The sequence below is a fragment of the Oryx dammah genome, unplaced genomic scaffold (genome assembly GCF_014754425.2).
Source record: "Oryx dammah isolate SB20612 unplaced genomic scaffold, SCBI_Odam_1.1 HiC_scaffold_2, whole genome shotgun sequence".
NCBI classification, from domain to species: Eukaryota; Metazoa; Chordata; class Mammalia; order Artiodactyla; family Bovidae; genus Oryx; species Oryx dammah.
This window is the reverse complement of record NW_024070186.1, coordinates 187,715,660-187,742,557: the sequence shown is the minus strand read 5'-3', so window position 1 is coordinate 187,742,557 and position 26,898 is coordinate 187,715,660. Positions and strand designations below refer to the sequence as shown.

The 26,898-nt window shown below is 41.4% G+C and overlaps 1 protein-coding gene and 1 pseudogene across 1 annotated transcript in view; one reads left to right on the top strand and one right to left on the bottom strand.

Annotated features, from left to right (window-relative positions):
* AUTS2 (activator of transcription and developmental regulator AUTS2) overlaps positions 1–26,898 on the top strand; it is a 1,198,451-nt gene that overhangs the window by 117,478 nt on the left and 1,054,075 nt on the right. The window lies entirely within an intron of this gene.
* Positions 589–1,442, bottom strand: LOC120878092 (annotated as a pseudogene).

Genomic DNA, 26,898 nt, shown 5'->3' with positions numbered 1-26,898 from the left:
GAGTAAGTGGATGAAGGATGTGGTTGGAGAGAAACAACTGGTGGGGGTAAATATCTAGAGAGGACATCTGTTCTGCTTTCTTGATGTGTACATTATTATTTTATAACGTGTTCTTTTTAAAAAGGTTTATTTACTTATTTAGGTTGTGCTGGGTCTTTGTTGCTGCACTCAGGCTTTCTGTAGTTGCAGTGAGCAGAGGCTACTCTCTAGTTGTGGTGCTCGGCCTCCTTATTGTAGTGGCTTCTCTTGTTGCAGAGCACGGGCTATAGAGTGCAGGCTCAGTGGTTGTGGCGCACGGGTTTAGTTGCCCGAGTTGTCTGGAATCTTCCTGAACCCATGTACCCTGCATTGGCAAGCAGATCCCCAGTCACTAGACCACCAGAAAAGTCCTGTAACATTATTTTGAGTTTTAATTTGTTACAGTTCAGATATGTAAGTATCTAGTAACTGCCTCCTTATAACATTAGTTGATAAAAATAATATTAGAAAAAAGTTGTCAAAAGAAGTAGAATTTTTTTTTTTAAGATTTTAAGAACTGAAGTTCTTTTTTGACATCTGATCTTATTTGTTTGTCACTTTTAGAACATCTCATTTTTGACTGGACTCAGAAGTGGAAACTCTCAGAGAGCCTCTGACTCTTGGCAGTCTGTTCATGGCATTTTTCTTTGGCCTCTTTCATTCTCTTGGCCAAAGAAATATTCTCTTAGCATATTCTGCAGCTTCTTCTTTATTTTTCTCAGAATGCTGTTTCTTCAGAGCAATATGCTGATGTTTGTCTTGCAGAGCACATGGAGTAACAAGATGCTGAATCTTGGGGGCTTTGGTCCTAGGTTTCTTACCTTCTTGGTTTAGGGGCTTTCTCACAACATACTGGCAGACATCATCTTTAGAGAGACTGATAAGTTTGCAGATTCTGCTAGCTCTTTTGTGCCCCGGGCGACGAGGCACAGTAGTATCAGTGAGTCCAGGAATATCCTTCTCTTCTTTTTTCACATTGACCGAATTGAGAACACTCAGATTGGCATCTGTACAGATGTGTGCTTTCTCTCTCCAGTCTTCCTTGGTCTGTAACAGAAATCCCCCTTTCTCAGTAGCAGAAGACTTGGCCAGGGGTCAAGACACCCTGCTTCACAGGGAAGCCCTGTTTGTCATTCCCACCACTGATTCGGACCACGTAACCCTTTCATTCTTCACCCACAGCACCAGCAGCAACTTCTGTGACCATACTCTTCTCATAAAAGGTATGAAGTGTTCATTCATCGTCTACTTCAATGAGTTTTTGGCAGCCAGTGGCCGGGAAAGATATGTTCAGCTTCATTCTGAAGCGGCCAACTGCCTCTCAGATACAGTGAAAAAAGAACTGAAGTGTTTTTAAACTTTGATATTCCAAAGAGAAGAATTGTTAGGTTCGATTTGAGAGTTCCCAGTAATACCCAAGTAGATCTTTACCACAGACTTAAAATACACTCATGTGGAGTTCTTTGGTTTGTTTTTGTTTTGTCCTCTGTCCCAGCTGACTTTAGGGGAAAGGTGGTATGGTATGGTTATTAATTTATGTGTAAAATCAATAGAAATATACCAAACACTATCTGTATACCAGGTTTTACCACCATTAAAATAGAGCTGGTCCCCTCTGCTCTCATGGAGTCCACCTGAGTAAGGTACAAAAGTTTGAAAAGTAAGCATAATTATCTCACAAATAGAGAAAGAAGAGTGTGATAGGCATGCTGTTATTTCCAGCAGATCGCCTACCACATAGCCTTCATATGCTAGAAGTGCTCATTAAGTACTTGGCGAGGATAGAAGAGGGGGCATTTGCAGCTTGGAGAGAGATCAGAGAAGCCTTCACAAAGGAGGGGACATGACAATGATGTTTCAGACAGGAAAGAGTATCCATGTAGATGGGTAAGGTTGATGTTCCAGGGAGAGACTAGCCTGAGGAGGAACCTGCTTCCTTTTCAGGTCCTGAAAGTAACTAGGTACAGTGTTGCTGGAGGCCTGGGTTTATCTTAAGGGTAGCGGCAAATGAAAGGCAGAGTGCAGGCTCTTTGAGGACTGTCTGAGAAGATTTGAGAATGTGTGTTGCTAGGAAAGGAAATAGTTGCTAGTTCTCCCAGATTTCAGTGTTTCCTGAAATAGATGTACACTGCAATGTGGAAGTACCATGATCAGATCAGTTAATCAGATCCCACTGCCATACATGTATGTGCAAAATTTGGGCAGCAAGGTGTAGTATGTAGGGTGTTACATGAAAATACGGGATACACACACACAGTGTTAGTTTGCACAAGAAATCATTGTGATGCTGGTTGATGGAGAGCACAAATGAGGAGAGGGGTTAGGGAGAGATGTTGGAATTGCCCCGCCCCCTCTACCTCCCACTCCCTGCAGGGGTCCTCAGTTTATCAATAACTACAAGTTATAATCACCTGGGGGTCATAAACTTCTTTGGTACAGTTTGCATGTAGTAAAATGCACAAACCTAAAGTGTGCAAACCAATGAATTTTGACAGTCATGTGCCAGCCCAGTTCGAGAACACAGTCATCACCTGAAACATTCCTTAGTCCTCACCTCTAGTGAGTCTTTTCTCATTCCTGCAACTGTTCTGATTCCTGTCATCACAGCTGCTCTTGATCTTCATAAAAATGAAATCATATAGTATGTACTTTTGTGTGCTTGGCTTCTTTTGTTAATATTTTTGAGGTTGTTCTATGTTGTTGTATGACTCAGTTCTTCTTTTATTGCCAAGTAGTCTTCTGTTGGGTTAGATATGCAACTATTTGTTTAACTGTTTCTCTTTTGGTGGGCATTTGAGTTGTTTCTTTGGACCATTGTTAATAAAGCACTATTGTATAAGGGTTGTTGTCGTATTGTAAACATAGGTCCTAGATTCCTAGTTTGCATAGATTCCTAGGAGTGAAATTGTTGGGTCATAAGGTATGTACATGTATTTAACTTTGTAAGAAATTGCCACAGTTTTCCAAAGTGGTTGTACAGGTTACACTCCCACCAGTATTGCACAAGAGTTCTTGTTAATCCATATCTTCAAAAATATTTTGTGTTGCTAGTCTTTCTAACTGTAGCCATTGTAGTGGGGATAAAATGGTGATCTCATTATGTTTGAATTTGCGTTTTCCTAATGACTAAGTGGTATTGAACACTGTCTTCTGTGAGGTGTTTGTTCAAATCTTTTGACCATTTAAAGTTGGACTGTCTTTTTATTATTGATTTATAGGAGCTCTTTATGTATTTTGGTACAAGTCTCACATCAGATATATGTAATATTAATACATCTTCTGGTCTGTGGCTTTAGGCATTATTAGGCAATTTCCTAGTGGTGTCTTTTTGAGCAGGAATTTTAAATTTTGATTAAGTTTAGTCTATCTTATTTTCCCCTTGTATGTTTGAGACTTGTGTGTCATCTCTAAGAAATCTTTACTTAACCTAGGTTATGTTTTCTACTTTGCATTTACATGCATTTATATTTTGGTTTATGTTTTATCTCTGATTTTTGTGTGTGATATGAGTTAGGAGTTGAGGTTCATTTCTTCCCCTTAAATTTATCCAGTTGTTCTAGCATTATTCTTTGAAATCACTTTTCTTTTACCAATGAATATCCTTGGTGCCTTTGTTGAAAATCAGTTGTCTTTTTAAGTCTGTTCCTGCTTATGTCTATTTCTAGACTCTATTCTGCTCCATTGACATATTGTCTTTCTCCCAATACCCTTGTCTTTCTTATTGTGCTTTTATACTCTAGTAAGTATTAAAATGAAGTAGTGTGAATCCTCCTACTTTGTTCTTTTTCAAGATTGTTTTGACTATTCTAGCTTCTTTGCTTTTCATATAAAAATTTAGAATAAAAAGCACGTGGGGTGCTTTATAAAAAATCCCTGTGATACTCAAGCCATATTCCATGCCAATTAAATCAGAATCTTTTGGAGGCTGAATCCAAGTATTTGTCAAAACTCACTGAGTTATTCCAAATGCAGCAAAGATTGAGTACTAATGTGCTAACGGGATTTTAATATGGTACCCTAAAAAAGAAATTTGGTAGTAGATTACTGGAGTGGAATGCCTGTGTAGGAGTTCGGGTGGACCCCCCAAATGGAAGAGATTGTCAGTGCTTATGGTGAGAGGGAGACTTGAATAGACACGATGGAAAGGTAGTGAGAAACGGCGTGGTCTAGGCGGTTTTCTCTCCTGGGGGACATGTGGTCCCCTCGCTGAAGTGCTGTCTTGTCACTCAGGATCTCCTCACCCTTAGCCTAAAAACCAGAGGCTCCAAAGCTAAGGAATGCTCTTGGTTGCTAAAGCAGGTAAAACACATTATTCTATAGAGCAGCTTTCTCCTTGATAAGGGAAATGTTTGTGAAATCTGCATAATAATGAACTGGGTAGGCATCTTCTGAAATGATTGTGTGTGTAGTTTTTTTTTTTTTTTTTTTTTTGCTTTTTTGGAAGGTTTTATGTCTTTTTAAATTTTAATGTTTTATGAAAGCACTGATTCATCTGTTCTTACCATAAGTAGGTAGTTTTGTCAGAACTTCTGCCTCCCTAAAAGGCTTTAAAGAAAAAAGGGACAAAAAGTTGCAGTCAAATAATGCTGTTCTTTGGGAACATATAAGCTATGTGGGCTGGTAGGTGTTTGCTTGTGGCTTTTTTTTTTTTTTAAATAAATACATTTTCCTTCTTGAAGAGAGTTTGAAGCTAGTCAGCTGAGTCCCTCTTTCTGACACGTTCCCTAAACAGCTGTAGAGAATTAATTTTAGTCATCGCTGGCAGAGCTTTAATCTCAACTTTCTGCTCAGTGTTATGGAAAATCCTCTCTAGAAAATAGCCAGTATCTACCTGCTACGGGATGTTAAGAAATTCAGATGAACATTTGATTTTTGAGTGTTTTCCTAGTAGAAACAGCATGAAAAATCCTTTGGTGAGCTGGATTTTACAGCGCACACAAAAAGCAAGTATTGATGATATATTTGTATTTGTGTGTGTGACATGTTAGTTGTACTGTTCTCTTATTTCTAAATAGATTTCAAATATGCCATGTCCAACTCCAAACCTCAGTTCTCTGTGAGGGGTGAGATACCTTAGGCAAGAAAGAGCTTTGGTGTTAGCAAGCTTACAACTCCTTTGCGAATACACACACACGCATACAGATGCACAAACATACTCTCTTCAAGGCAGGGAGGCAGGTGGGCAGAGGGTAGGAGTAGAGCTGCTTTACTTTCTCTATTTGCCATTATATTTAACAATACATATTTCTTTCATTAATAATTTTGTAAGAGGGAGAAAGGTTCACCGACTCCTGTTTAAGAAACCTTCCTCTGCCCTGCTTATTCACTTACTTGGCTGTGCTGGCTCTTTGTTGCTGCGCTCAGGCTCTCCCCAGTCGCAGCAAGCAGGGTCTGCTTTCTCGCTGCGTGTGAAGGCCTCTCACTGTGGTGGCCTCTCCTGTAGTGCAGCATGGGCTCTAGGGCCAGTGGGCTTCAGTTATGCTGGTGCATGGTCTTAGTGGCAGCAGTGTGGGATCTTTCAGACCAGGCATCAGACCCGTGTCCCTTATATTGCAAAGTAGGTTCTGAACTACTGGACCACCAGGGGAGCCCTTTCTTTTTCTTTTTAAATACCTTTATTTCTAGGATTTGTCTGTAAAGCAGACATCAGTTTTACAGTGGTAGAATCCTAACAAATAATTTTCTCTTTTGTTTAACATTTGAAAAGTAATTTCCTATGTTTCCATATTACCATCTTAATTAATAATTTCATAACTGCATGATAGTATATCAGATTGTGCCATTATGTTCTTCTAATGCTGGACATTTAAAATTTTGTTCTGTGGTATCACAAAGAGCTTATTTTTACTATGTAGAATTCTCTTCCTTAATTTCTTTGATAGATTCTCTGTTGTAGAATAACAAGAGGGTGGCTTTTTGTTTTAAGAGTTTTTTTCCCCAGTGTCTACTATCTTTATTGGAGAAGGAAATGGCAACCCACTCCAGTATACTTGCCTGGAAACTCCCCATGGAGAGAGGAACCTGGCGGGTTACAGTCCTTGGGACGCAAAGAGTTGTACACGAGTGAGTGACTAACCACAGCACTCTCTTTATGCTGCTAAGTCGCTTCAGTCACATCCAACTCTGTGCGACCCCAGAGATGGCAGCCCACCGGGCTCCCCCATCCCTGGGATTCTCCAGGCAAGAACACTGGAGTGGGTTTCCATTTCCTTCTCCAATGCATGAAAGTGAAAAGTGAAAGAGAAGTTGCTCAGTCATGTCCGACTCTTAGCGACCCCATGGACTGCAGCCTACCAGGCTCCTCCGTCCATGGGATCTGCCAGGCAAGAGTATTGGAGTGGGTTTCCATTGCCTTCTCCGACTCTCTTTATAGTGTATACTATTTTTACACTGTAGCCTGTCATCAGCAATATAAAGTATACTTGCCTTAAAATTGTAATTATTTAAATTTTTAGAGATAAAAAGGTATTAAATTTGTTTCATAACTGTATCTCTAAAAAGCTATGCTTGCCTTTTATTTTGTGTACTAATTGAACTCCATCTATGTTTGCCTTTTACTGGTTTTTGGATCGAAATTTTTTCTTAACTGATGTGAACTTTTTATGTTTTACATATGTGTGTATGTGTATATATATACACACACATATATATTAACCCTTTGCAATATTTGTCATGAATACTTTACCTGTCTTTTAACTTTTTATTTTAGTTTTTCATTATAGAAAAAGGAATTCATGAGGTTGAAGTTTTGTTTTCTTTTTTTGGCTGCTTCTATTACCCTAGGATGAACAAAGTCATCCTTTCAAAGATCTAACGCCAGTTTTGTTTTTTACCAGCTAATATTTCTTATGGTTTAATTAAAAGCATTTTATGGATCCATTTGAGTTCTGTTGGTTTATGTACCCTCTTCTCACCTGCAGTACAGTGAGGACAGTTGGGTTAAACTAGGAGCTTGTGTTATTCATGAGCCTTGGGAGAGGAATAGAAACAGTCAGAATTCCTGTCTCAGCTTCTGGTAATGTCTACAAGTCTGTGTTTACTCATCTATAAAGCTGGGATGAGAATAACAAATGTACAGAGAATTTCCTTTTAATGCACTTAAGCCTCCTCTTAAGCACTGTTAAGAATCTCAGCCAGAAGTGTTTAAAATACCAAGTAGCTGTAACCTTTGATTGAATGTGTGTACCATCATTTCTTGGATTTTTCTCAGTAGTTAGAGATCACATGGGATCTTTGGAGTTTTTTGAAGCTAACCCCTGCCCTTATTATTTGTGGATATTAGGGACCTGGGTATAGAAAAACCTGCAAGTTGAGGCTGTCCATCAAAAATATATAGTATGTGCCCCAGATCTGAGTACTTAGTGAGGACTTTGGGGACACTATAACAAAAATGACTTGGGGAAATAGAAACACTAGAGGCAGTACATATAAGCAGCCTGAAAACCCAGGCTTTGACAGAAAGACTTGTTTAACTTAGCTGTACCACTTGACTTTGGATAAGTAGTTTTAACCTCTCTAACCTCAGTTTCCTCAGTTATAAAATGGACAGAATTTGGGTGAGCCATTCAATTAAGTAAGAAAATGTCTGTGAGATGCTCAACATGGTGCTTGACCCACAGCAAATGCCAAGTAATTGTAGCTGATTTCACTACCTTTGGGCTTCCCTGGTGGCGCAGAGGTTAAAGCGTCTGCCTGCAGTGTGGGAGACCTGGGTTTAATCCCTGGGTCGGGAAGATCCCCTGGAGAAGGAAATGGCAACCCATTCCAGTATTCTTGCCTGGAGAATCCCATGGACGGAGGAGTTTGGTGGGCTACAGTCCACCGGTCGCAGAGTCAGACATGACTGAGCGACTTCACTTTCACTACCTTTATCAACCTAACCTTTATGTAACATTTACCACCTCTGGAGCTCTTTCATGTGGTGGTTTTCATTTGTGAATCTGGGTGCATTATGTAGAATGGATTTTTAAGTGTTCCATGGAGTTTTTACTTGTCACCCTAAGAGGTTGCTTCTTTTTAGGTCCCTATACAGCTGTGTACACTTAGTTGGCCTTTGTGATGTATCTTTATGCCAGTGTCATCTTATCCAAATTTAACTCTAAAACCCTGTGTGAGTACAAAGGTATCCTACTTAGCTGGGTTGTCCTTGTACACAGCACTGTGACGCGGGGTCCAGACCCTTCAATATTAGAGCTTTAGCTCTACAGTTTATTATTTAAGTGACTTTAGGCAAGTCAGTCTCTGGCTTGCCAAGGCCACCCTTTCCTTATCTGTAAAATAGGAAACAGATTCTTTGTGAGGATTACTTTAAGTGATGTGCCAAGACGTGCTTTGCATAACAAATGGCAGTTTCCCCCCCATACCTCATTGTGCTTAGCTCAATAGTGTTGATGCTTAGAAAGTATATGTTCTTTGGGGTTGGAGAGAGATGTGGAGGCAGTGGACACAATTCTTAACTTCAGTATTAAAAGTTATGACCAACCTAGATAACATATTCAAAAGCAGAGACATTACTTTGCCAACAAAGGTCCGTCTAGTCAAGGCTATGGTTTTTCCAGTGGTCATGTATGGATGTGAGAGTTGGACTGTGAAGAAGGCTGAGCACTGAAGAATTGATGCTTTTGAACTGTGGTGTTGGAGAAGACTCTTGAGAGTCCTTGGGCTGCAAGAAGATCCAACCAGTCCATTCTGAAGGAGATCAGCCCTGGGATTTCTTTGGAGGGAATGATGCTGAAGCTGAAACTCCAATACTTTGGCCACCTCATACGAAGAGTTGACTCATTGGAAAAGACTCTGATGCTGGGAGGGATTGGGGGCAGGAGGAGAAGGGGACGACAGACGATGAGATGGCTGGACGGCATCACTGACTTGATGGATGTGAGTCTGAGTGAACTCTGGGAGTTGGTGATGGACAGGGAGGCCTGGTGTGCTGCGATTCATGGGGTCGCAAAGAGTCGGACACGACTGAGCGACTGAACTGAACTGAAGATATGTTCATTGAAAAAATGAAAATTGTTCTTTGGGGGCAAGTTGTCATGCAGGGTGCTATGGCAGGCTCATTAAGACCCTGATACCTTGCCTGAAGTGTTTGTTTCTTGCTGTTGTAAAGGTGGAGCATAGTTTCACATAGGTTCTCAGAGCAGGTTCAGTGATTGAACCCTACCTCAAGGAAATAAACTTGATCTATAATAAGTAAATACGGCTTTTGGAGTGTGATGTCTGTGGTCAGTCTGGAGGGGTGCACATATGGAGGCTCAGTAAACACTGGGATGCTGGCTCTGTGGAAGACTCTGACTGAATCAGTCTCGTTTCCCTGAGAATTTCTTTTCGTGGTTGACCACAGGTGTATTTCTTTGTGTCCTGTGTGTTCTCAGTTTATATACATATATATTTCCAGCTTGATTTTTAGAAATGATGATGTTGAGGTTTTGCTTGTGGTCAAATGTAGGAAATGCAGGTTTGATCTGGGTTGGGAATATCCCCTGGAGAAGAAAATGGCAACTCACTCCAGTATTCTTACCATTAAAATCCCGTGGACAGAGGAGCCTGGTAGGCTCCATTGGGATTTGCAAAAGAGTCAGACATAACTGAGGGACTGAGTGATTTCAATAGACAAGGCCCAAACATTAGGTTCCCATTTCTCTCTTGAATAGAAAGTAGTCATGTTATAGAGAAAAAAAAGCAAAGATATTTAATAAAAAATTTTCTTTGTTCATTTTTGAAAATGCTACTTTCATTCATCCCCTAAGAGACAACTTATTATATTCTGACAGTATCATTGAATAGTCCAAGAAAGTATGATGCTTCAGTGTAAATTTATTTTTCTTGGTACAGTTTTTGTTCTTAATATTTGTGCCTAAAGGAAGAGGATGTTGTTTCTCATGGGGCAGAGAAGTCCTAGTGTATAGAGAAAGGTGAGAGTGCTATTTCCTTGAATATAGATTGGGCTTTAGTTTCCATTTAAGGATGTCTCTGGGAAGAACAAAGGCAGTTCTACTTAGCAGCTTGGGTTTTGCTCATTATGGAGGGCCGGATGTGTTTTCATCTGGTCTGTTCTGCCTGGTCCTGTTTATACTTTTGGGATGTGGGGAGTTGGCTCTGGTTCAGGTGAGGTGCCCACAGGTGACGTGTTATTCCCCTCCCAAGGTGGTAGAGATGACAGGCTTTCAGATAATAGCTGTTGGGGACTAGGGCATAGGAATCCTCGGCATTCCCATCAGTGTCGTCACTGGGTGGCAAATTTGATAATAGAACAGAGAGGAAAACTGTTTTTTGTAAAGCTGTGATGTAGTCCCTATGTGATTAACTCTTTGTAGCCTTTTAAGTATAGAAGAAATTTGCATTAGGAACTTTAAACGTAAGAGTCTTTGATTTTATGAAGTCTATAAAAGTGATGACCAGTTGTCAATATTTTGACCGTATTTCCCAGGTTTTCCCTCAGCCCAGTTGGTAAAGACGTGACCCTAGTGGAACCTTCTCTGAGAAGGGAGTAGTCAAGGCTGCAGCCTGATACCATTTAAAAAAATATTTGGGTAGCAGAAGACAGCACCCCATTGGGATGTTTTTAAAAAGTTTTAAAAAATTAAAACAATATCCATGACTTTGCTACATTGGTAAACAGCAGACAGTGTTAAGGATGAGCCTCACAGGTAAACTATCATTAGCATCACCAGAGTGGGTGTATTGTCCTTTTCTTGCCCCAGTCAGCAAAGTGTTCCTAGACTTTGGTACCAGGGAGTTTCTCAACATTCACTGTTGTTAAAACACAGTTCCTGTGGTTTGTTTATCTTCTTTGGGGTTCCTTAGCAGCAAATCCCAAACCACTCAGTTTTTTTTCCAGTAGTATTAATGTTCTAACAGGGGCTATACATTATATTAAAGTAAGGATAGTTCTCCACAGGAAAGCTGTTTTTTTAAATGAGACTTATTCAACCTCTTTTTAGCTGGTGTTTCATTACCACCAAGGATTTATAATGCAATAGCTCTGAGGCGAAGCTGGTAAGAATGCCAGCTTCGCTAATATTTAGAGTCATAAAATTCTGGATATTGGACAAGCTCTTAATTACTCTGAATCCGTCTTTGTCTTAATAAAAATTGGATTGTACCCACTAAAACAAGATGGCTGTGTTTGCATTAATCTCCAAATGTAGGTTAATACCTTTTTAAAAGCTGTCTTTTAGACAAGAGACTTGAAAATTAATTCCCCATTTTCAGCTTAAAATGAGCTCTTCCACGTGTGGAGTTTGAAGGGCTGCCATTTTTCTGATGTTGTAGATCAGGTGCCAATAATAACTCTCTGTTCCTCTCCATTTTTTTTTTTAAAGGTCTTAGGTAAGGGGAAAAAGTCTCTTCTGGTGCTGGTGCTGAGGACTTTTTTTTTCAATCTGCTTCAGAGTAATTAGATAGAGTCCTGTTTTCTCGATGGAGTTTGAATCACTGGGGATGAGGGACATAAGGAAGGTATAGATAGTGGGAATCCTGTTACACGCCATGGCTGGAGAAATCTGGGCTTTATGTATACCATTGTGACCAAGCTAGATATTTTAAGTTTTTTGTTGTTGTTGTTCTGTAATGTCTTAAGTACTTACATACTGGGAGATTTCACTGTAATGGTAGTTTCTTAACTGACTTCTTCAAGTGCAATACAGAAAATTCTTTTCCTTTTCTTTTTTTTCTAAAGTCTCCAGAGTATCTACTGCTGTGAAACCACTTAGTACCACTAATTCCAGGATTCATTTTTGTGCTACAGATGGTCAGTGAGATTATAAGGGCTTTGAGAAGATTTTTATATAATTGAGATCTTCTCAGTTGAGAGTCTCTGTCTGAGACACTGATTTTTCTTCTTTGCTTCCAAATGCAGGAGTCTCCAGTGTGTTCTATTAACCAGACTCTACTTTGATTATCAGTGGGGCTTGGGGCAGAGGAACTAGTGACGGGTTTAAGGAGAAGTAGAAACCAGTGCACTATAATCAAATGAGAGGGAACAAGTCATAAAAAAAATCTTCCTCTTATTAAACGTGCAGGTGTTGAGAGTATTGTTTTTCTGCATTTCAGTCTTTTCAACTTATAGACATTTTAGTAATAAAATATTTATGTAATAAATAACCATATGCAGGTTATATTAACCATGCAGACTCCCAGGCATCTCCCCCTGGAAATTCTGATTCAGCAGGTCTGGGATAGGACCGGGAAATCTGATTCTTACGACCGAGCACATTTGCTATTCAGACAACTCCGTTTTATCCTCCCAAAGCTCCAGGTTTTCCTGGATAATTTGTAGAATACACTTTTCTTTTGTCAAAGCTTTCACCTAGTATGATTTTGTGAGGGGTCAAATAAGTAGAGCATTCTGCAAAAACTTTTTATGTAGGATAGTATCACTGCCCAAACAGACTCTTCATTATATATTGGGTTGGCCAAAAAGAATGAACTTTTTTGCCAATCCGGTAACTTTTATATCAGTAATAATGGTAAAGGAATAAGGAGGCATCTGAATGGGCAGATACCACAAATCTGTCATTGTGAATGGTGGAACTGGGGTATCAGGCCTGAGAAGAAGAGGAGGTAACCCAGGTGCTCTCTTCAAACTCTTGGAGAGTTATCATATGGAGGAGGGCTTGCACTTCTGGTGGTCCCCCCAGAGCAGACCTGGGACTAACAAGTGGACGATAAACAGAAGAAATAAGTCTAATAGAGGAGACCAGTGGACCTGCAGCCTTCATGACATACTGCTTTGACTTCAGATTATTTGTAGCCTGTGGAACTATTATTTTCTGATTTCAGATTTCCAAAGAAATCTGACTTAGGCAGCCGGGTAATAAGAGAAGGAGAATGGAGGTGCTCAAGTGGAAGCAGGCTGAGAGGCATAGGCAGCTTAAGCCTCTCTTCTCCCTGAAGCTAGTGGGACCCTTCCCTAGAAGCTTGGAGCTGCCTGAGCTGCGGTGAGTTCTCTTCAGTGAAGGGGGCTGTGCAGGTGTCCCCCTCTCTGCCCCAGCAGGGCGTTGGTGAGCTCTGAGAGGTTTGCTGCTATAGATGGTAGCATAGGTGTGACTCAGTGGGCAGGGCTTAGTGAAGTGTTGGTTTAATGAAAGCACTGGAGGAAATCTGGATCTCGCTTTCAGGACTACTGAATGAGAAGATTGCTAAGATCCTTTCTGACCCAGAAAGTCTATAGTGTCTTCCTTGAAGATTAAATCTCAGATCTCAGCATGAATGACTGGAGGATATAAACTCTGCGAGGGCACAGACTTTGTTTCTTTGGTGCTACATTTCCAGCACTTAGAACAACACCTGTCATTCCTGGGTACTCAGTGAATATTGAATACATGAATGTGTTGAAGAAGGTGAAATTTATCTAAGAGGATACATTGTGAACCTTCCCCCTCTCCCTTATAGTCCTGGAGATTTCTCATTTAACTGCCTGTCTATCTGATTATCCATGCCATCCACCCTCACTCCGTAGCTCTCATCTCCTCCTTCCCAAAACATGTTTGGCAAAGGAGAATAAGGAGATCAAAGAAATTGTGGTAAACCAAAGTCCCATCAGGAAGAGAGTGAAATACCCCAGGCACGCGAAGTGGGAAGCCTATTGGCTGATGATTTGACTTGGGTATTTCCTATGATTTTTCAGTTGTGGTATGTTCCTGTTCACGGAGAGAAGTGAGAATTTTTTGTAGGTTTATGGCCTAGATAGTCAGGATATTTTGTGGAGCCTCTGAAGTGTTACCACTTCATCTTTATCCTTGCCCGCTATTATGCATGAAATGCATTTGAATTATTTTAGAGAAGATGTAAATTCTCGTGTTATCCAGTGTCAGCTTAAAGCTGATTAGCATTGGCGCAGAGGTTAAAGCGTCTGCCTGCAGTGTGGGAGACCTGGGTTCAATTCCTGGGTCGGGAAGATCCCCTGGAGAAGGAAATGGTAATCCACTCCAGTATTCTTGCCTGGAGAATCCCATGGATGGAGAAGTTCGGTGGGCTACAGTCCATGGGTCGCAAAGAGACACGACTGAGCGACTTCACTTTCACTTTGCAGCTCATAAATGATCCACTTCCCTTCTCGGTGAGCAGGCCGAAAGTCATCAAGGAGGCACCTGCTGCAGGCCTGGCCACTCCTTGACCTGTGACTTAGAGAACATTCTAGACTTTTTGTGGGTCCCTCTGTGGCTTGGCCAATGGTAAGGCTTTCCCATGGGAAATGAGTAAAAACTTTGGATATGGGTTTTACCCAGGCAGGTCCTGTGGGTTAGTCTGGACAGTAGAGACCCACACACAGTTCAGAAGCTCTGGTCCAGCCACACAGTATGGTTCATTGGACCTATTTGATTTTCAAACGTTTTGGAGGCAGTTGTCAACATTTAAAAAGTAGGAAATTTCATTTAAAATCCAGATTTGGGGTTATTCTGGCAGTACAGGCATGATCCATGCTGAGTTCCAGTTGGTGCTGAGAGCAGGTGTACACGAGAGAAGGGCTGGAGAGAAAGGCTGGGCTTCCTGCGGTGCCGTGGAGGCCACCACCCTCCACAGTTATTATCTGGCTGAACCTGCTTTACTCGAGTCCCTGTGTTACAGACACATGCATTCGTGACACCCTGCTATAGTGTGTGAGGGTTATTTGGTTTTGTTTTTGCTGTTTAAAAAAGTCATACCAATTTTAACTTGGTTGACTTAATGGTGAGAGGCCAGCATTTATTGAACTATTATCAAGTACCGGGCATTGTGCTGAGTGCTTTTATATATGTCTATTTATGTAGTCCTCACAATTATCTTACTTTTATAGGTGAAGAAATTAAGGAAGAGAGGCTAAATAACTTGTTCAAAGTCACCTCGCTTGTTCGGCGTCACCTGTCTCCTGACACTGGCCTGCTGTTGTGCTCATATTCTTCCAGGAACAGTAGTATCAGCTGACAGGACGGTGACAGTGACACGCCCTGCATCCCCAGCTGCGCCTGGGAGAGGGAGCCGGCCCTGCTCCAGGCATAGTTTGCTGGTGATTAGTTGCTAAGGCATGTCCAACTTTTTGCGACCCCATAGACTAGCCCGCCAGGCTCCTCTGTCCACAGGATTTTCCAGGCAAGAATTTTGGGAGTGTGTTGCCATTTCCTTCTGCAGGGGGTCTTCCAGACCTGGGGATTGAACCAGCTTCTCCTGCATTGGCAGGTGGATTCTTTCACTGAGCCACCTGGGAAGCCCCCTAGGCATAGCTGCATAGGGGTATTTGGCAGGCAGACCCTTGTACAGTCCTGTTGATTTCCTTCACCCTCTTATTTTCATCATCCATCCTGTTGTAGGATACTTGTTTGTAATGTATCAGGGCCCTGTTATAGTGAATCCAAATAAGTCATTGACATTTAAAATTAAATTGCAACAGGTATTGTCAATAGCTAAACTACTCATTGACAGTGCGTTGCTAATTATATTGAGAGAACATCCTAACTGGATATATTTTGCCAAATCAAATTGGAAACATTGGCTCTCTACCAGGCAATTCATTTTGAGTTACAGAAAGTTTGGGAATTCACAGATCACTCACCAGTCTCAAAATACTGGGTTTAGGGAAACTCTAACAATTTTTTGCTGAGATTTCTTGTAGCAGAGGGGAATTCTGGTCTTTCCACGGCTAAACCAGAAGGAGAAAGCTGTGACTTTGAAAGATTAGGGGTGGGGTACACCTCAGTGCAGGGGGAATGGGGGGCACTGTTGGGTTTCTCATCTGTATATCTAAGCCACATACTTAAGATCTAGCTTTTTGTTTTCTTCTTTCTTATCTTCCTCCTCCTCTTCCCCTTTTCTTTCCTTTCTCCATCGTTCTCCTACCCTCTCCTTGGTATGTGGACAGAGGAGGAGGAAGGAGGAGGGAGTGTGCACTAACTCACGATGGGAGGTGCTATTCCTAGTGTGCTTGCTAAGTTGTTTCAGGCTTGTTCTGACTCCGTGCGACCTTACGGACTGTAGCCTGCCAGGCGCCTCTGTCCATGGGATTCTCCAGACAAGAATACTGGAGTGGGTTGCCATCCCCCTCCAGGGGATCTTCCTGACCCCAGGGATCGAACCCAGGTCTCTTACGTCTCCTGCGTTGGCAGGCGGGTTCTTTACCACTGCTGCCACTTGGTAAGCCCCCTTCTGGTGCTCACTGTGATTTAATTCATTTGATTCCACAATAACTCCAGGGGACAGTTATGCTACAGATAAAGAAACTGAGGCAGAAAGAGTGTAAAACATTTGTTCGAAGTCACATGGTTGGTCTGTTCTACTGAGATCTCACAAGTAGTCTGCCCTGAGGCCAGCGGTTCCATCTTCTGATACCGACTGTACTCTGAGGGTGAATATTTAAGCCTGTGTGTCTCTGGACCTAGGGCTTCCTTTAAGGCCCTTGCAAGTAGCAGTGCGGTTGGTAGGGACAATTAAGGATGCTGGGTGTGCTGTGCTGAACCCAGGAAGGGAGGGGAGGAGTCTAGTCTTTGCTTGTGTTATACATGCTTATTGGTTTGTGGCAGACGTGATTGACGCCAGAATCAAAACGACTTAAAGCAGCTTCCCTGGAGAAGCACTACTCTAACAGTTTTTTTCCTCTTTGTTGCCCCAGGTCCCTTGTGAATAGGATTTAGCTGTGATTCAGCTGCTGCTGTTCTTTTGGTAATCAGTGTGGAGGAGGGAGATGAGGGCTGCTATTAATGGCTGCTTCTTTCGCATTCTCCTAATCAGATATCCTGCAGTTATTAATGTACGTGCAGGATGCTCTCTGGTGTCCCAGGGTGGTTTTGTTAGGTGTACCAGACTGTTAAGCTTTCAATGTTTTATTAGGTTCTTGCCTGGGGGTTGGATGGGTGGAGGTTGTGAAAGGAATATGATGTAAAACCAAGATTATGATCTTGGCTAGGGCAGGGGGAGGTGGCCAGTATGGTGTGGGGTATGTGGGTGGGTGGGACAGCAATCCACCAACATCACCTTCTTCTATTGCCCTGAAAACCTTATCTTGCTGATACTCTTCAGATATCAATAGTGAAGTAACTATTGTTAGTGAGTTATTTACTAGGCAGCTAAATGCAAATTCTCTCCCCCATTAGATTTAATTAGGATGAAATCATACATTTAAATAACCACTTCTTTTACTAATAACTGAACTTCCGATTCACTCTGAACCCAGGCAAATGCCTCTTTCTGTATGAACGGCCCACCTCTGAGTCGTTCCACACCTACATGTCGGCACAGCCAGGTTCCTGAGGTGGGTGCACCGGCTGGGCTTTCAGAGCGTGACTGCATGGATGATCTCTGGCGTACAGTTTCTTGCACCCTACCTTGGGGACATGCAGGATAGTCCAGCCAGAGAGTAAAGAGTTGACCAGTTGAAAACAAAACAATCACCCAAACCAGATTCTACTCAGTTTCTATCTTCCTGTTTTTTTAAAGTGTTTAATGGCTGCATTTAAAGAAAAAAAAAAAAAAAACCCTACCTGTTTCTTCCATTTAAACAAATGTCATGAAGAACAGTAATAAACATTTGCGTTGAAAGAATTAGGTCTCTGAGGCTTTTGCTCTCAGATTTGTGCTGATTCTTTAGTATGTCCTTGATGTAATCTGTGTGGTCTGTTTTGAGAGAGTGTGGATGATGTGATGCTGTGTAGAATGGTGGCTGCTCTCTGTTCTCTGTGTGTAGGGGGGGTTATTTGGGGGAGGGCTGAACCTGCAGTTTGGAGGATCAGAAATAAATAAGCAGCTTGGCTTCAATCCCTCAGTGGCATAACCAGCTAATGAATGAGAGGACCGCTAAATTCCCAGTTGTCCTCATGGCTCGGAAGGCTTAATAATTAAGTCTGAGGCTACCTTTAGTGGGCTGGTGAGGTGAGGGCAAAGTCAACAGAAGGCATGCAGCTTACAGCGACCTGAAATGTGCAAGAGACGCGACTGGCTGTCTTCTTGGCCCTGGGGAGGTGTGGCTGGCCCTGCTCTCACCCTCCAGGAGTGGGAATTGGGCCAGACACCAGCTAGACACGACCAGCTGCTGCTTCTATGTTTTGTGGACATGATTGGCTGTAGCTTTTGATCAGGACACTGTTCCTAATGAAGTCTGACCGGCATCATTTAGACAGGAATGAATGACAGCTGATGTGCAGGATTTTCCTTGATTGGCAGCATTTGGATCTGGTAACCAGAGGAGGTGAGGGGAGGGAGAGAAGCCAGCTCTGACTGACAAGAGCTTATCTTTATTTAATCTACCTCCTGCAGTTGAAAATTTAGGCAACTGAAAGAAAGGAAGACACAATTGTGAAACATAAGTAAAGATTCTTGACAAAAACATAGTTAAAAATGTGTTCGATAGGAGAGCAGTGAAGAGGGTCCAGGTATGTGAGGTTAACACTGCTCCCTTGATGTGAGAAAGAGAGAACTTTTGTGAGCAGATCGTTAATTTTTATCCAAAATTAAAAAGTGATGAAATTTTAAATAATTTGGGCTATAAAAAATTCTGGTTCTAGTTACCATTTTTTTGACTTGCCAGCCTGCTTGGAAAGGTTTCCTGTGCAGAGGCCAAAAGTGGGTATAGAATGTCATTGTTCAGTCGTTCAGTCTCGTCCAACTCTTTGTGGCCCCATGGACTGCAACACACCAGGCTTCCCTGTCCTTCACAGTCTCTTGGAGTTTGCTCAAATTCATGTCCATTGAGTTGGTGATGCCATCCAGTCATCTCATCCTCTGTCATCCCCTACTCCTGCCCTCAGTCTTTCCCAGCATCAGGGTCTTTCCCAATGAATTGGTATTAGAATAGAGGCGATCATTGAGGACTTGAATCTTCAGTGTTTGTGAGTTTTGAGAAGGGATAACAAGTAGGAATTTTAGGCTTGTTTCCTGAGGACTCTTGTGTGATCTGCTGAGAGCTAATTGCTTGCTGTGTGTTGGTAATGTTTTACAGCTGGTTTGGGAGCTTGGCCTCTGGGTTCAAATCCTACCATTTCCCCCATGTTTGTGTTACTCCATTTCATCATCCCCCAAAATTTAAAAACAATTTTTAAAACATTTATTTATTTGGCTGTGTCAGGTCAGTTGCAGCATGTGGGATGTTCATTGTGTTATGCGAGATCTTTCCTTGTGGTCCTTGAACTCTCTAGTTGCAGTGAGTAGGCTTAGTTGCTGTGAGGCAGGTGGGATCTTAGTTCCCGGAACAGGGATCAAACCCATGTTCGCTGCATTGCAAGGCATATTCTTAATCACTGGACCACGGGGAAGGTCCCACTTTTTTTTTTTTTTAAAGGATTTACATTTGTACTCTGCTAGTAGTTTCCCTTGAAAAGTTCATCCATACCTTAATCCCCTTGGGTAATGCGAGAAGTCTGATCACTTCTCTCCCTGCAGTAAGTCCGATATTTTAGTTTTACCTTTTTTTAAACACACAAATTAGATGTTGCTCTCCTAGAGTTGACTCATTGGAAAAGACTCTGATGCTGGGAGGGATTGGGGGCAGGAGGAGAAGGGGACGACAGACGATGAGATGACTGGATGGCATCACTGACTCAATGGCCGTGAGTCTGAGTGAACTCTGGGAGTTGGTGATGGACAGGGAGGCCTGGCGTGCTGCGATTCATGGGGTCGCAAAGAGTCGGACACAACTGAGCGACTGAACTGAACTGAATTGATCTTTTTTACGGGTGGTATTTTAGATTTACCTATATGGTTACCAATGTATTTGTTCACAGTTTCTTTAATATTCTTTAGTGAGTTTCTGTTAGTAGTATATACTCATTTTTAATTATTGAAGATATCTTTATTTTGCCCTATATTTTGAGAGGAACTTTGATTGGCCACATGATTCTAGGTGGAAAGTTGCTTTTTTTCTTTTCACCTTGTAGAACTGTTATGCAGATTACCTGAATTCACATCTAAAGTCCCTAGCATGGTGCCTGGCTTGTTTGCTTGTTAAATAACAGTATCTCTTGCATTCTCAGAAAAATATTGGAACAAATTTGAGACAATGTAGGTTTAGTTGGAATATCTATACTTTTATCCTTTTTTCCCTGTTATTTCCTTAAAACTTGCATTTTCACTAAGATTTAGATGGGAGTAGATTTAATAAGCAACATTACTAGCTTTGAAGATAAAGTTTGATTCAACTGTGGTTTCTGTCACTTGCTAGGTAAAAGTACCCTTTGCAGGTTATCTTACCTAAGATTTGGGTTTTTTTTTCCTTTTGCATATAAAGTGGTTATCATAGTACTGTTTCTCAGGGTTACTATGAAAATTGCATGAGAATACACGTAAAACTCTTAATAAAGCCTCACATAGTAGGTAGTTAACAATGTTAACTAATAGTTCCCTGTGAACCACTTTTATGATTTTTACACAATTTTTACGTACAGATGTTATTGACTTTCCTTTTTTCTGCTCTGCCTCTGTTTTTATTTCCTATTCCCCAAATCCAAGAAAACAAGGTGTGTCTGCTGCACGACTTTCTATTTTGCAGACTAGGGAGGCCTTGTATGGACTGGCTTCTCTGGCTTGGAGGCTACACTTTGATACTTACTCGTCCTTAGTGGGAAAATAGCTTTCCATGCTTAGTATCTTGCTACCTGTAAGACCCTCGTTGACTTATCAAAAAACTATATGCTTTAGTTTTACTTGTGAAAGTGAAATTACTTAACCACTCAGCACCTCTGTTTCCTCATCTGTAATATGGAAATAGTGATCCTTCCTTCCTCATAGGATTGATGTGAGGACTTGATGCATGTAAAGATCTTATTAAGTGCCGGCATAAAAGAAGTGCTAATACTCAAGCTTTCACCATCCTCATTGTTAATAGTTATGACTGCCTTCTGTGCCATACGTTTGACTTTTGTGTAAACAAATGCTTGTGTGGTATATTTTTGCCTTATCTGTTTAATCTCAGAGCATGTGTATTAAGCTTTCATATGTCACCTTTCTCATCTGTTCCTTAATAACATTTTCATGGATTGGGTAGGACATATGTTTTTTCAATTTTATTTTCACATGTAGTAAAAGGCACCCATTTTAAGTATACAGTCCTGAGTTTAGAATCAAATCACCACCATAGTCAAGATATAACATTTCTATTGCACCCGTAAATTCCCTCATTTCTTACACCAGGGTCTGGGCACCACTGATCTGTTTTGTGCTACTGTAGATTAAGGTTTTCTTCAGCTTTTATATCAGTGGAATTGTATGTTATGTGCTCTTTTGTGTTCGGCTTCTTTGACTCAGAGTAGTGATTTTGAGGTTCGTCCGTGTTTTTGGTGAGGTCTGGTCCTTCTTGCTGCTGTGTGCCATCCCATTGTATGGATGTACTGTAATGTGTTTAGCCATTCTCCTGTTGATGGGCTTTGGGGTTGTTTCCAGTTTGAACCTGTTATGAATAAAGCTGCTATGAACGTTTATGTACAATTTTTTGTGTCGATATGTTTTTCAGCTCTCTTGAGTACATATCTAGGAGTGGAGTTTACTGATATGAAGGGCTTAGAGTCAGAATCACACAGTCAGAAAGGCACCATGCCTGGGTTAACAGTTCATTATTCATCAACTGACTTCTCTTTTAGGATCCATTCCATTGGGCCAGTGATTTTCATGCTTGTAGCGCACCAGGACTCTTTCAGATGAAATACTGCCCAAAATACTCATTGAAAACAGATGAAAACGTTGTTGGCAGACTCCTCAGAAAGTTCAAGTAGCCCTTTTTTGGCTGTTAACGTGCTGAGCACCCATGCTCTTCTTGTGGAACCCCTTTGCAAAGTGCTGCACTCCCAAGGCTATTTCTTGAGAGCGGAGTCTTGAGGTGCTTAAACATTTCTTTTTCTTCTTCTCTCTCGTTTAATATTTATTTGTTTGGCTACTTTGGGCCTTAGTTGTGGCATGTGGAATCTTTACTTGCCATATGTGGGATCTGATTCCAGGGATTGAACCTGGGCCCCCTGCATTAGGCATACAACATCTCTTAACACTGGACCACCACAGAAGTCCCTCTTCGTCTCTTTTTAGTCCCATCACCTTAGTTGTTTCAGAACAAGTTACTGAGTAGTTTACCTCTTCTTTTTTGGTGTTTTAGAGGCAAGAAACTCTCATTCTTTAAAAACACAAAACAAACCAAAAAAACCCCATGTATGCACAGCGCATAAGTTAAGGCTGTACAACTGGTGAGATTAGAGACACTACCACTTGCTTTGCTGTTCACCAGTGCTGAGTGTGTATCTTCTTGACCCAAAGGGTCCTTCGGGTATGTAGGGTCAGAGAGACCCATTCAAACTCTCAGGCTGTTTACCTCTGTCACCCGCTACTGTGTATAGATGGAAGAGATGCCAGTATGTTCCATAACCTATTCTGAAGCAGTGAGTCTCATGTTATCAGAGCCCAGGTTATGAAATTTGAAATGCACTTTGCCTCCCTTGCACTGTTAAAACTGCATCAGAGCATTTTAATCAACTTGCTTTCATTGAAGTGTACAATTTTTCTTCTCATTACATCTGCAAGCTCTCAAGTTTAGAGACACGATCTCCTTGGCTAGACTAATATTACTTGGTCATTCTTGCATGCAAATTTAAAATTTAATATCTTCCTGCAGGTCTGTTGAGTTCTATGCAAATTCCAATATAGATTATATTTTGGAACTGTAAATTAGAAATTACATTTGGGGGTAGTAAATATTTGTGTGGGCTTAGAAAAAGTAATCTTACGTTTTGCATGGTACATGGCATTTCTTCTGAAGATATGGGATTTTCGAGTATTCTGTGTGGGTTTAGAAGCTGTTTTGTCCAGTTGTGTTACTAGTAATAAAAAGACAAAAACTATGCCAGTTCTTATATCAACATTTTTTAAAAAATTATTATTTTTTTACTGCAGTGGGTCTTTGTTGCTGCATGGGCTTTCTCTAAGTGTGGCAAGTGAGGGCTACTCTAGTTGCAGTGTGCAGGTTTCTCCTTGCAATCTCTTCTTTTGTTCCAGAGCATGGGCTTTAGGGCACGTTGGCTTCAATAGCTATGGTGTACAGACTTAGCTGCTTCACAACATGTGGGATCTTCCTGGACCAGGAATTGAACCTGTGTCGCGTGCACTGCAAGGCTGATTCTTAACCACTGGACTACCAGTTGTTGTTGTTCAGTTGTTTTCAACTCTTTGCGACCCCATGTCCACATTAACATTTTTATAACATGAGATTTGGGTATTTGGGATAGCCATTTAGGATTAACAGCATTCTCTCATTTATTTGTTCATTGAATATGTGGTTATGTGCCTGACTTTCCTCTTGGGTTTGATGATATATCAGCAAACAAGATGGTGTCTGCCCTTGTGAAGGTTACCTTCTAACTGGGAGAAACAAGTCACAGCAGATAAATATTTGTTATATCTGATAGTGATGCATTCTATGGAGAAAAAGCAACACAGGATTTGGGAATGAGTGAGTGCTCGGAGTGTGGTGTGGGGTCAGGGAAGGCCTCCCCGTAAAGTGATGTTAATGCAGAGATTTGACAAGGAAAGGAGGAGAGCTGTGGAATTTTTCTTAGGAGAATGACAGGAAGAGAGACTGCTAAGCACAAGTGTCCCAAGTGAGGACTTAATACAGTGTTTGAGGAGCAGCAAGGATGCCGCTGTGGCTGGGGCAGAGTGGGAGGTGGAAGTGGAGCAGAGAGACAGACAAGAGGAGAATCCAGGGAGGGGTTGGTGGCAGAATTGGGGGCAGGTGTCATGGATCACATAGAGCCTTGTAGGTACTGTGAGAACTTGGGCTTTTGTTGAGTGAGACCCAGAGCTGTACTGGGGAAGCATTAAGTAGGTGCTGACTGTTGTGTTGACAATGGAGTTTACTGGGGCAAAGACAAAATTTCAGATGATGGAGATGGGACACCAACTTCAGCCATTGCAAATCTGTACCTTTGGAGCTGGAGAGCCTGACATTGTTTTCATTTTTGCGTTTGAGCATCCTCAAGATTCTTTACCTGTGGCAGAAGCCTAAGCATAGGTATTGTTGGTGCCAAGCAGTCTGTGTTTTAAAGTCTTTCAGGTGACTGATGTACTTGTTAAAACTGAATGCTGAGTCTCCCCCCGCCCCCTTCCATCCTGAGTTTCTGATTCAGGAGGTTAGGGGTGGGGCCCAAGAACTTGCATTCTTTATACCTTCTTATTCCTAGGTGATGTCAGTGCTGCTGGTCCAAGGACCACACTTTGAGATCCATTGCTCTAGTGGATAGGAATCAATATATTGTTATCTGGGAAGTTAACTTTCTGCACTTCTGCCTTGCAAAACAATGGTTAGAAGCCTTGGATTTGAGCCTCATTACCTGGGTTTGACTCCCAGCTTGTCCTTGTATTGTGACCTTGGATAGGGCATTTAAAATGGTGCCTTGCACATGGTAAGTTCTTAGCAAAGGCTGGCTATTATAAAATGATACGTAAGTCTATACAGAATGATGTGGTACAAACAAAACATGAATAATTTGCCAAATGAAAGCTCTAGAATTAGCATTATAAGCATAATCTTGTTTTTTTTTTTTTTTTTCAGCATGACCTGCAGTGTACAGTTGTCCCTCGATATCCATGGGGGATTGTTTCTAGGACCTCCCCAACCCCCATTTGGATACCCAAATCCATGTGTGTTTGTCACCCATTCGTATCTGTGGGTTCTGCATTTGTGATACTGAGGGCCACCTGTATTAATAGTTTTGTTTTATACACAGGGAAGTAACTTACTCATAATCACATAGCTAATTAGTAGCAAAGATGGGTTTCAAATTCGGGTGTCTCTGGCTTCATAGTCTGAGAATTACCACAGTGTGTGTTTCCTGGGAGCACTGGATTGGTCTCACACAGACTCAGGTTTAAATCTGAGTCCTCCCATTTAGTATGCTTGTGTGTGTGTGAGAGAGAGAGATACTCAGAGAGAGGTTTAGATAGAGAGAAAGTGAGAGATAGTATTTGTGTTAATTTTCTGTATCTTTGTAAAGACACATTTTCTATCTGTAAAATTGGGATAAAGCATGTATACTTACCAGGGTTTCTGTGCTAAGTATAGATGGATTATCGTCATTGGTTGCTTTCTTTCCTAATTAAAAACCTTCACAGCCAACTCCAATCTAATAAGATGTACTTCTGGGATTTTTCTTAGAGTTTCTTCTAAGAATGGGTTTTTCCTAATATGAACCTTGAATTTTATGGACAGGATTCTTGTCATCAGGAGCTCAGCTTGGGAGGAAGAGATCATGTTCCCTTTAAAAACATCCTTCTGTGACTGGGGTTTTAGAGTCCTTATCTCAGGAAGTTCACACACTGTTAGGAAGAAAGCTTTCTGAGATAAGGCATTTGTGCAGAGGAATGAAGTAGGTGGGAAGGTAGATGTGTGGGGAGACCACATGTCTAGTTTTTAAAGAAGCTAGTGTCTCACGGTGGTTTGCAAAAGTGAAAAGTGTTACATAAAAGTCACATTTAACAGTAATCATTGTTATTGTCGTAAAATCCCAGTCATCCATGGATCAGTTGTATGGCAGCCTCATATTTTGAAGACCCGGTTATAAAATTGAAAAAGCCATTGATTGACAACCAGCTGTCACAAAGCTCTTGAACTTTACTTCTGTTGTAGCAGTAACTGGTGAAGCCCCTGATCCCTAGGGATTGAAAGAGAGTATTTATATTCAGAAGATACCTAGACAATACAGGGAACTCTTATTGACCGCAGGGGAAGGAGAAACAATAGCTATTAAAAGAACGGCCTTTGGGCCAACCAGGTGGCCCCAGCTGTCCTGGGAGTCCCCAAGGCTAGCTTTGTATAACAGATTGAGTCAGGTTTTAAGAGAAAATTATGTCATCCAAAAGAGAAAGCTTACTCTTGGTATCTTTTTCAGAATAGAGGGAAATATGAGTGTATCAGAGTTATTGTCACAAGTTTACTTTCAATAAAACAGTTTGCTTAGAGGTAAGTGCAAGATATTTTGGAAAAAAATCATGGATGCGGCATAAATTCCTTGTTCCTCAGTGATGTGATTGTGTGGCCAGGGAGGAGTGGGGATGTGGTGGGAAGAACATGGGCCTTGGTGACAGGCACTTGACTAGAAGCAGACTCACCTCAGATGTCTGAGCCCCAGATCACCCACTTGTAAACAGGAATATCTTTTAGGATTAAATGAGTGCCCTATGTGTGTACTTAGTCCAGTGCTTGATAAATAGTGATGAGGTGGGTACATTTGGGGCATCTAAAGGTCGGTGAGGATGATTCAGGATGCACTTCCTATTTACTGACTCCGATTCCTTTGGGGATGCCCACTCCAACAGCTTTATGAGATCTAATTCACATACAGTACAATTCACCTATTTAAAGCAGGGGTCCGCAACCTCTGGGCCACAGATCAGTACCTCCTGTCAGTTCAGTGGTGACATTAGATTGGAAATAAAGTGTCCAATAAATGTATTGAGTTTGAATCATCTCCAATCCCCTCATATCCCCCGCTTACCCCACCTTCCCCCAAATCTGTGGAAAAATTGTCTTCCATGAAACCAGTTCCTGGTGTGAAAAAGGTTTTGGAGACCACCGATTTAAAGTATACAATTCAGTGCCTTTTACTGTATTTACAGATATGTGTAGCTGTCATTACAGTCTTAGAATATTTTCATCACCTCAAAAATAAACCTGCATCTTTTAGCTGTCACTGCCCTATTCCTCCATCCTCTCCCTGCCAAGTTCTTGAAGGCTCCATCTTCCTCCTCTTACCTGTTTTTCAGTTGTGGACTCTGCCAGTTTCCCCATTGCTGGATCATGTGATCAAAATTCTCTGAATCTCTCTGCAAATAACCAATTTAGCTTTTCCCTCTCTAAAGTATTTATTTCTTTAGGTGTTGAAGCAGCTGCTACAGCCAACGCAAGGGCTCACCATTTTGCACTTTGTGGCCGTTCATATG